The sequence below is a fragment of the Leucoraja erinacea genome, chromosome 21 (genome assembly GCF_028641065.1).
Source record: "Leucoraja erinacea ecotype New England chromosome 21, Leri_hhj_1, whole genome shotgun sequence".
Classification (NCBI taxonomy): domain Eukaryota; kingdom Metazoa; phylum Chordata; class Chondrichthyes; order Rajiformes; family Rajidae; genus Leucoraja; species Leucoraja erinaceus.
Genome location: NC_073397.1, coordinates 6,781,188 through 6,790,807, shown reverse-complemented (window position 1 = coordinate 6,790,807; position 9,620 = coordinate 6,781,188).

The window sequence follows — 9,620 nt, the reverse complement described above, 5'->3', positions numbered from 1 at the left end:
AGCTCTGACCTCCCCACCATCGAAGGGATCTATCACAGTCACTGCCTCAAAAAGGCTGCCAACATCATCAAGGACCCACATCATCCTGGCCACACACTCATCTCTCCGCTGCCATCAGGTAGAAGGTACAGGAGCCTGAAATCTGGTACATCCATGTTCAGGAACAGCTTCTTCCCCACAGCCATCGGGCTATTAAACTTGCCATCAAACAAACTGAACTATAGCAGCCTATTGCACTTTATCTGTTTATTTATGTGTGTGTGTGTGTGTGCGCGCATATGTATATATGGTACATGCTATATAGACACACTGAACTGTTCTGTATTTATGCTTACAATATTCTGTTGTGCTGCAGCAAGCAAGAATTTCATTGGCCTATCTGGGACACATGACAATAAACTCTCTTGACTTGAAACTGGCCCCCACAGAAACAAAGATTATTTTATCAGACAAGAGAGGGAAATGTAAAGTTAATACAGAGAGACATTAGTGTTCAGTGTTCTTTTCAAGGCTATGATGCCAAGATAATGATAGCTCTATCCTACTGTGTTCAGGATTTCACTGTCAGTTTCATTTCTCCCAGAGCCTACCGGGATACTTGACATCCAGTCCCAGGTTATATTTATATATTCATATATATGCCCCTTTTGATGATATGATCCTTCAGATGAAATAGGATATCATTGAATGAGCTTGCAATTACGAAAATTAATTGTTTATTCTTTGTTTTCTCTTAACTTTAAGTTTTTTTTTTTTTCTTATTTCTTACCTTTTGAATTGAGCTCAAATAGAGAGCTGAATTCCATGATGGCCACTTGGCATTCTGGTAGATATGTTAGATTGCAGATGCCTTTATCTCAAAACAAATCTGTTAATTTGAAATTGTAAATTTGGGGAGATAGATTAGAACAATTGTGAATATTAAACATAAATAAATAAATAATGATATATTTTTAAAGGGTCTGCCTTTATAGGTAGTTAAAGAGTGATCTCACATCCCCCACTACCCATAGAATTCTGGATTAGTGGGTGGAATGAATAGGGCACTAAAGAGTGGAAGTTAGTTATGACCTACAGGCCCACAGCAATGAAGTAATTACATACGCACAGCAATTATGCACAACCTTGTTAGTCTTGCATTCACAGGAGTTGAAAACGCAGAAGCCACTGCCAGTTGAACACAGACACAGTCCATACTACTGGGATCGGACAAAATTGGGACGGTGTTGGAGGGGACTGTACCAGGTGCTACTACTACACCAACCGTCGTGAAGATTGAAGATTACTCCCGTTAGAGACATCTGATACGATTGACTGTAAATTGAGGAGAACCAAGAAAGGACAATGAGGCTATTGACCCTACTTTTTATCCTGTGGTTGGCCCTGATGGGCTGGACTTGGGGAAATGCCCCTGCACCAAGAATGTCCTGAATAAGGCTGACAACTGTCCTTACGTTTATAACACTGACCAAGATGGATCCATTACCACAGGTTGTGGAGTTGAAAAGCCTTGATTCTGGACTGCATCTCAGTTACAGAACTGGATTGAGGTAAATCCCAGCCGGGATCAAAGTGAGGAGCTGAGTTGGGATGGATCAGACAGCCAGTTGGCATTGATGGAGAAGGAAGAAGAATGCGTTTCACACGCTGATGGACGGTTTGGGAGAAAGAACGACCCGATTTGTGAAAAGAAACTATATTTGTGATGAATGTGGACAGACTTTCAAACAGCGGAAACAACTGTCAGTTCACCAACTGCCCCATACTGGAGCAAAACCTTTGCAGTGTGAAGTTTGTGGTTTCCAGTGCAGGCAAAGAGCATCCTTGAAATGCCATATGACCAAGCACAAGGCAGAAGCTGAACTTGAATTTGCTTGTGACCAATGTGAGAAGTGGTTCGAGAAGGCTCACAATTTGAATGTTCACATGTCCATGGTTCATCCCTTGACCCAGAATACAGATAAAAACAAACCTATTGAAATTGAATCAAGTCAGCTAAGTATAGAAACATTAATGATGCAGGAACCCAGTTAATAGTTATTCAACAACTAAATGATGAGTCTTAAGAATCTTGCACCCTTTTTCAGTGTCAGCAAACATAGAAACATAGAAATTAGGTGCAGGAGTAGGCCATTCGGCCCTTCGAGCCAGCACCAGCACCGCCATTCAATATGATCATGGCTGATCATCCAACTCAGTATCCCGTACCTGCCTTCTCTCCATACCCCCTGATCCCCTTAGCCACAAGGGCCACATCTAACTCCCTCTTAAATATAGCCAATGAACTGGCCTCAACTACCCTCTGTGGCAGAGAATTCCAGAGATTCACCACTCTGTGTGAAAAAAGTTCTTCTCATCTTGGTTTTAAAGGATTTCCCCCTTATCCTTAAGCTGTGACCCCTTGTCCTGGACTTCCCCAACATCGGGAACAATCTTCCTGCATCTAGCCTGTCCAACCCCTTAAGAATTTTGTAAGTTTTGTGGCAAGACACAAAGGATTAACATGAATAAAATGCAATCAAGCCAGGCTCACCTAAAATAGGTAGAGCAAATGAAAGGTTAGTGTGGAGAACATAGTTCTGAGCATTGTAGCAAACCAGTTCCAGAGTCAAAGTCCAATATCTGCAATGGGATAGAGTTGAATCAGGCAGAATCCTAGCAATTAGAAAGACTGTTCAGAACCCTGATAACAGAGGGGAAGAAGCTAGTTGATGTTGTGGTGAGGCAGGATTCCACTTTGCCACAGTTACATCCTGGACATGCATTCAAGTCACAGCGTTGTTTTGAATGAGGGACAGTGCCCATCCAGTAGAAATAAGAACTCAATGGAGGAAGTTCTGGATGGGTCATAACCCTTTCACCTCAGAATGGAACAGTGACTGACAAATGGTGAGGGTGATAATGTTGGTGAAGCATCAACCTGTCCCAGTGTTAGCAGACTTTCAGCCTTGTACACACAGTGGAGCCACTTCGCGGTCGGTGGATGTGGACAACTCGGAATCCGCGTTGAAGAAGAATATGTCCTTGCGCTCAGATCCTGAATATACAGAGTGCTCTTAGGAAAAAGTTCTGGTACAAGATGCAACTCAACCATTACATGTGGAGAAAAAACAGTTAACTGCAATGAAGCATCTTGTTCTATAAGAAATGATGTTGTGGATGGATTGGAGTCCAGTGGTCTTTCTGAAAGGTATTTATCAAGTGAAGATCACAGAGAAACAAAAGTTAAGAGTGGCTCTTCAGATGAGTCTTTTCAACCATATTGGAAGAAGAAGAGTAAGTTACCAGTTAAGAAGTACAAAACAAATTGGACAAAAACGTGGCTGGAAACCAAAGTCAAACTTGGAAAGGGAAGATTTCCCCACCATGTCTCGATGTCAGTATAAGGGTTGCTGTGCTGTTTATAGAGCAGTTGACGGACTTAAGAAACACATAAAAGAGCAGCATGAAGAGGTGCGTGAAAGACCCTAAACAAGCTTCATCAGGATGGTTGTCAATGAGGAGAGTGAGAACTGGTTGCCATACCTTTGGTTTGGTGTACTTTGGGGAACTGTGTTACATTATGGCTATCATTCTGCTAATCATTGCTCTAATACTTGCAACCATTGTGTGTACCTACTGAGGACTGTGAATGTTATCATGTTTGATAAAAAAGGAGGGAATGAAAGAGCTATTAGTCAAATCTAATAGTCAAATCTCAAATGGAGTTGTTCTTCTACAAAAGACTGATCTAGTAGAACAAAAGAATGGCTCGGTGCCAAGTCTGAATGACTTTGTAAATTATATGGAACACAATATGGAGGACATATGGTTGTCTTTTTAATAAAGAAATTAAGATGGAGTCTTGCAGTAATAACGTGCTTCTTTTCAAGGCCATAAAGAAGCCTAGATTGAAAAAAAAACTGACGCTCCAGAGATAAGTAATAACTTGGTTATTGGATGAGCTTGATTTGGGCCCAGCTTTTCTTATATTCTGAAAGGCTACAGAATCCTTCAGTCATGCCATATTCAGACTTGGTAGGAGTATTTTACATACGAAAAATGTATAATTGTGCTAACTTTCCTTTGTTCTGTGCGTGGAGCGCGAGAAGCCCTGAGGTTGCTCATTGTATATCTTAGACACACCCATCTGACGAATCAATTAAAGATTGCCATGGTTTACCTTTAACAGTTTTTGTTGCTCACTGCTTTTTAAGAAACGAACTTTGGCAGGTGGAATAACGGGAATATCTCTGATGTGGTGAGACCAGATGGGGCAGTTAAGAACCGATTAAGATTTGTGTGATGTTTGTTAACATTGTCCAGTCTGTCCTAGAGGGACATGTCCAGCAGGCCTGATCTCCTTCAAACAGGAAAAAAAAGAGTGAATTGTTGCTCTTTCTCTTCTACAGTCACATCTTTTTTTGTTTTCTTTTTTTTTTGCAATGAAGTGACCAAAACGGTAAAAGTAGTGAAGTTGTGACCTGACCAACATTGAATTCTGTTCATAACCTCCTTGTGCTCGTGTTCTATGCCTGGGTTAATAAAAGCACAGACACCTTTGCCTTTATAAACACCGTGTGTAACTATGCTGTTGCTCCGAGTCATACAGTTTCAGGTCCTGTTCATCTCAATTCAACAACGTATCATTATTTCCCCTCTTGCCTCCACCCACCTTGTCAACAGTTGGCGTTAAACTAAGAAAGAGAGACAATGCTGGTGTAATTCAGCAAGTCAGGCTTCATCCCCAGAGAACATGGATAAGTATTGATAGGCACAAAGTTGGAGTAACTCGGTGGGTCAGACAGCATCTATGGAGAAAAGGAATGGGCGATGTTTCATTTCAAGACCCTTCGGTCGAAAGAAGGCTACTACTCATTTTCACCTTTCTTTTTATTTTCCATCACCTGTTTCTTTTCTCTAGAGATGCTGTCTGACCTGCTTAGTTACTCCAGCTTTTTGCGTCTATCTGCAGTTTAAACCAGCATCTGCAGTTCCTTCCTATACATGGGCAAGTGACGGTTCAGATCGGGACCCATTTTCCGACTGATTGCAGGGGTGGTAAGAAAAGAAAGCTGAAAGAGTGGGGGAAGGATCTGCAGATTCTGGTTTAAACCGAAGATAGAAACCAAGCTGGAGTAACTCCAGGCAGACTGCATCTCGAAGAGTGGAGTTGCGTTAAACTGCCAGGTTTGTGGTCTCTACCTGATTCTGTCCTCATTTCTAAAATTAATAGTACATCAAGAGTCAAGTCAAGAATGTTTAATTGTCATATGTACCAACAACAGAACAATGAAACTTTTACGTGCTGCAGCTATATAAGCCTATTATAATAACCACAATAATAAATATTTAATAGTCAATAATACAATTAAATAATAATCAGTAATACCAGGTAACCAGACCATAAAAATGCCAACCAAAATATATAGTGCAACAAAACAAAGTCCAAAGTAGATCATAGATGCTGAGGTAGGGTTGTAGTTAGGAATGTGCAGTATTCAAGAGCTTGATGGTTGCTGGGAAGAAGCAGTTCTTGAACCTGGAGGTTACAGTTTTCATCCTCTAGTACCTTCTTCTTGATGGTAACAGAGATGAAAGTGTGACCAGGGTACATGACAGTAGCTGCCTTTAGAGGCAGAGCCACCTGTAGATCCCTTAGATGGTGGGGAGGTCAGTACCCGTGAGGAGCCAGACAATGTCAACCATTTTCTGCAGCCCTATTCCTGGGCATTCAAGTTCCTGAACCAGGTCGTGATTCAACTAGTCAGTATGCTCTACTGTACACCAATTGAAGTTTATAGTGTATTCAGGAACATCCCAAATCTCCTCAATCTTCCAAGGAAGGAGAGGCATTGATGTTTTTTTTTTTGTGTGATTGCATCAATGTGCTGGGTCCAGGACAGATCTTCAGAGATGTGCACACCCAGGAACCTGAAGCCATTGACTCCGCCGCCATCCTGCTGATGAAGGCAGGATCAAGGATTCCCAGGTTTTCCTTCCTGAAATCATTAATCAGCTCCTTCGTCTTGTTAATGTTCAGAGCAATTGTGTTTAAGAAGGAATTGCAGATGCTGGAAAATCGAAGATGGACAAAAGTGCTGGAGAAACTCAGCGGGTGCCGCAGCATCTATGGAGCGAAGGAAATAGACAATGTTTCGGGTCAAAACCCTTCCTGTCAGAAGAAGGGTTTTGGCCCGAAACGTTGCCTATTTCCTTCGCTCCATAGATGCTGCTGCACCCGCTGAGTTTCTTCAGCACTTTTGTCTACCAACGTTCAGAGCAAGCTTGGTGTTCTGGCACCATTTCAACCCTTTTGAGGGACACACAAATCCAGTGTCCTTTGGAAAACTCTTCACATATTTCTGTCACGAGGTGGAGCCCATCAGAATTTCCCAAACTTCTGTGACATTTTGACAATTGTAATTATTAACTATTTGGGTTCTTCCCATTTGACAGTTTTTGACATCTAAATTAATTTAACAAGATACTATTTCCTATTTCTACATTGCATATTATTGTCTTGGCACACCTAGTTTTGACATAGCCAAAACATAAAACTGCTTTTAACAATGTACTTAATAAAAACGCATTTGCTACCAGATTTGATAACCAGTGCAAATGTTCATGTTTTCCAAACATCTCATAATTTCTTTGTTGCTTTCCACAGCTCCCCCGTTTGACTCACTTGGAGATGTTCAAACCTTTTCCCTGAGTAATTGTCTCTTTCATGTTTTGGTAACAATGATCTAATTACACGATAGATCATTTGCCTTTTAGAAGAATATACTAGCTTAGTATTGTACCAAATACTTAATAATAATAATAATAATAATTTTATTTATACTTTAAAAACAAACATAGCTGCAACAAAGTGCTGTACATCACTAATCATTGACCAAAAAGTTAATACACACCAAAAATAACAATCAAAAGAAATAGTAGGAAAAGACATGTAAAATAAAGAAACATCAAAAACACCACAAACAGAAGCAAAGCCTCAGGCATGGTCAAAAGCCAGGGAGTACAAATGTGTTTTAACACTGGATTTGAAGATGGACAGAGAGGGGGCCTGTCTGATGTGCAACGGCATGGTGTGCCAGAGTGCCGGAGCAGCAACAGAGAAGGCTCTATCCCCTTTGAGCCTCCGACTAGACCTCGGTACCTCCAGGAGCAGCTGACCAGCTGACCTGAGGGACCGGGCAGGAGTGTATGGGTGGAGCAGCTCAGAGAGGTAAGGCGGGGCGAGCCCATTCAGAGATTTAAAAACAAATAACAGTATCTTAAAATGAACTCGAAAGTGCACCGGGAGCCAGTGTAGGGAGGCCAGAATTGGCGATATGTGCTCCCTCTTTCGAGTCCCTGTTAAAAGGCGAGCAGCAGCATTCTGAACCAACTGGAGACGAGCCAGTGAAGAACGAGCAACTCCAAAATAGAGCGCGTTACAGTAATCCAGCCTAGATGTAATAAAGGCATGGATTACTGTCTCAAAATGCTGCCGCTCGAGAATGGGCTTCACCTTCGCCAGCTTCCTTAGGTGAAAGAAGCTGGACTTAACCACCGCGCATATTTGGCGATCTAATTTAAAGTCACTGTCCATCCTAAAACCCAGGATCACAACTGTTGGCTTCACCGTGACAATGGACCTAAATCAACAAATGGAGGTTCACGGCAGCCATTGGGATCAAATAAAATCACCTCTGTCTTCTTTTCATTAAATCCAAGAAAGTTTAGGGCCAACCAGGACTTAATGTCATCAAGACAAGACAGAAGTGATTTTACAGAAAAGGCGCCTTCTCCCCTCAGCGGCAAATAAAGCTGGGTATCATCTGCATAACAGTGGAAAGAGATGCCATGCTTTCTAAGGATGGAACCCAGAGGAAATATGTACAGCGAGAAACATGTACAGCAGGGGCCCCAGAATCGAACCCTGTGGAACCCCATATGATAGGGGAGCGGAAGAGGAATCAAACCCAGCAAGGCTAACACACATGGTTCTGCCCGCCAGATAGGACCTGAACCATCCCAGGGCACTGCCACAGATGCCCACTAACAGCTGTAGCCGAGATAACAAGATATTATGGCCCACCATATCAAAGGCGGCAGACAAGTCCAGCAGGACAAGAACCACACAATCCCCAGAATCATTAGCCAGGAGGATGTTGTTAAAAACCCTTAGCAATGCTGACTCCGTGCTGTGCATGGTTTTAAATCCAGACTGGAAGATCTCCCGAATATCATGCTCCTCCATGAATAGTTTCAGCTGAGCATAAACAACTCTCTCCAGTAATTTAGAAATAAAAGGCAATTTCGAGATGCGTCTAAAATTGGCCAGAACAGATTGAGTATTTCTCATTGTTTAACAGTTTAAAATCTTGTGAAAGTTATCTTATTTAAATGTAAACCTTTTGACTTTTTTTCCCCTCAAACCCAAACAAAATCTCTACTGTTAGACATTAATTCTGGTCCATGATTCAATGCTAAACCACATATAACCTGTTGGTTCTGATAAAAAAAAAGATTTGGAGAAATGTGTTGTCTTCCCCTTGTCTTTCCTGCTTGCTTTTGCCAGTTACATAATATGAACATTAAAATAACCCAAACAAGGAACAGCGACATCTCACAAGGAATGAGATGAATTTCAATACATATAGAGATAGATATTTGCACAAATTCTCTTTGTAAACTGTAATCTAATATTATTTTATTTTTAGCTAGCTGAAGGAATTGTGAACTCTTGGCACTATTTCTTAAGACTATTTGGAATATTGCATGCCTTTCTGGTCACCCCATTACAGGGAGGATTTGGAGAGGGTGCAGAAGAACGTTACCTGAATGCTGCCTGGAATATGGGATGTGGGATATGGGATGCAAGAAGAGGTCGGACCAATTTGTATTGTTTTCTCTGGGATGCCGGAGATTGATTGGAGAACTGAGATAAGTAAATAAAATTATGAAAGGAATACATGGGCGAGACAGTCAGAACCAAAGATCATATAGCTCTGCTCTGCTCTATGATCTTTGGTCAGAACCTTTCTTTCAGCATGGTGAATATCAGACGAGAGATGAGGCGTCATTTGCGCGTCATTTATGCGACATAATTTGCGCGCATGATGCGCGCATTGTGACGCGCATGTGATGTGCGCATTATGCATTATTACGAGCACATGGTATGTGGTGACAGGCAGTGATGCGCGGTCACGTGCGGTGCCCCAGGATTTTGGGATGTACAAAATCTTAACGCACGCCATCTGCGTGACGCGCAAATGACACCCAAGTGGGACAGGCCCTTTAAGATGAGAAGGGCAAATTTAAAGGAGACATGTAGGGAACGTTTATTCACACAGAGAAATGGGTGCCTGGAAAGTGCTGCCGCAGCTGATGGTTGAGGCAGATACAATAGTGGCATTTGAGGCTATTGGATGGGCACATGGATATGCAGTGAATGGGAGGAATATGGATCATGTGTACTCAGATTAGTTTATCTTTGCATCATGTTCAGCACAGACATTGTGGACCAAACAGCTTGTTCCTGTTCTATTTAGATCAGGTCTTTAAAAGAGCTATTTTATGAAAATTGCAGTTCTATCAGTGATTATATAAATTTACTGCAATAATAATAATGTCATTATCTGCTCCTT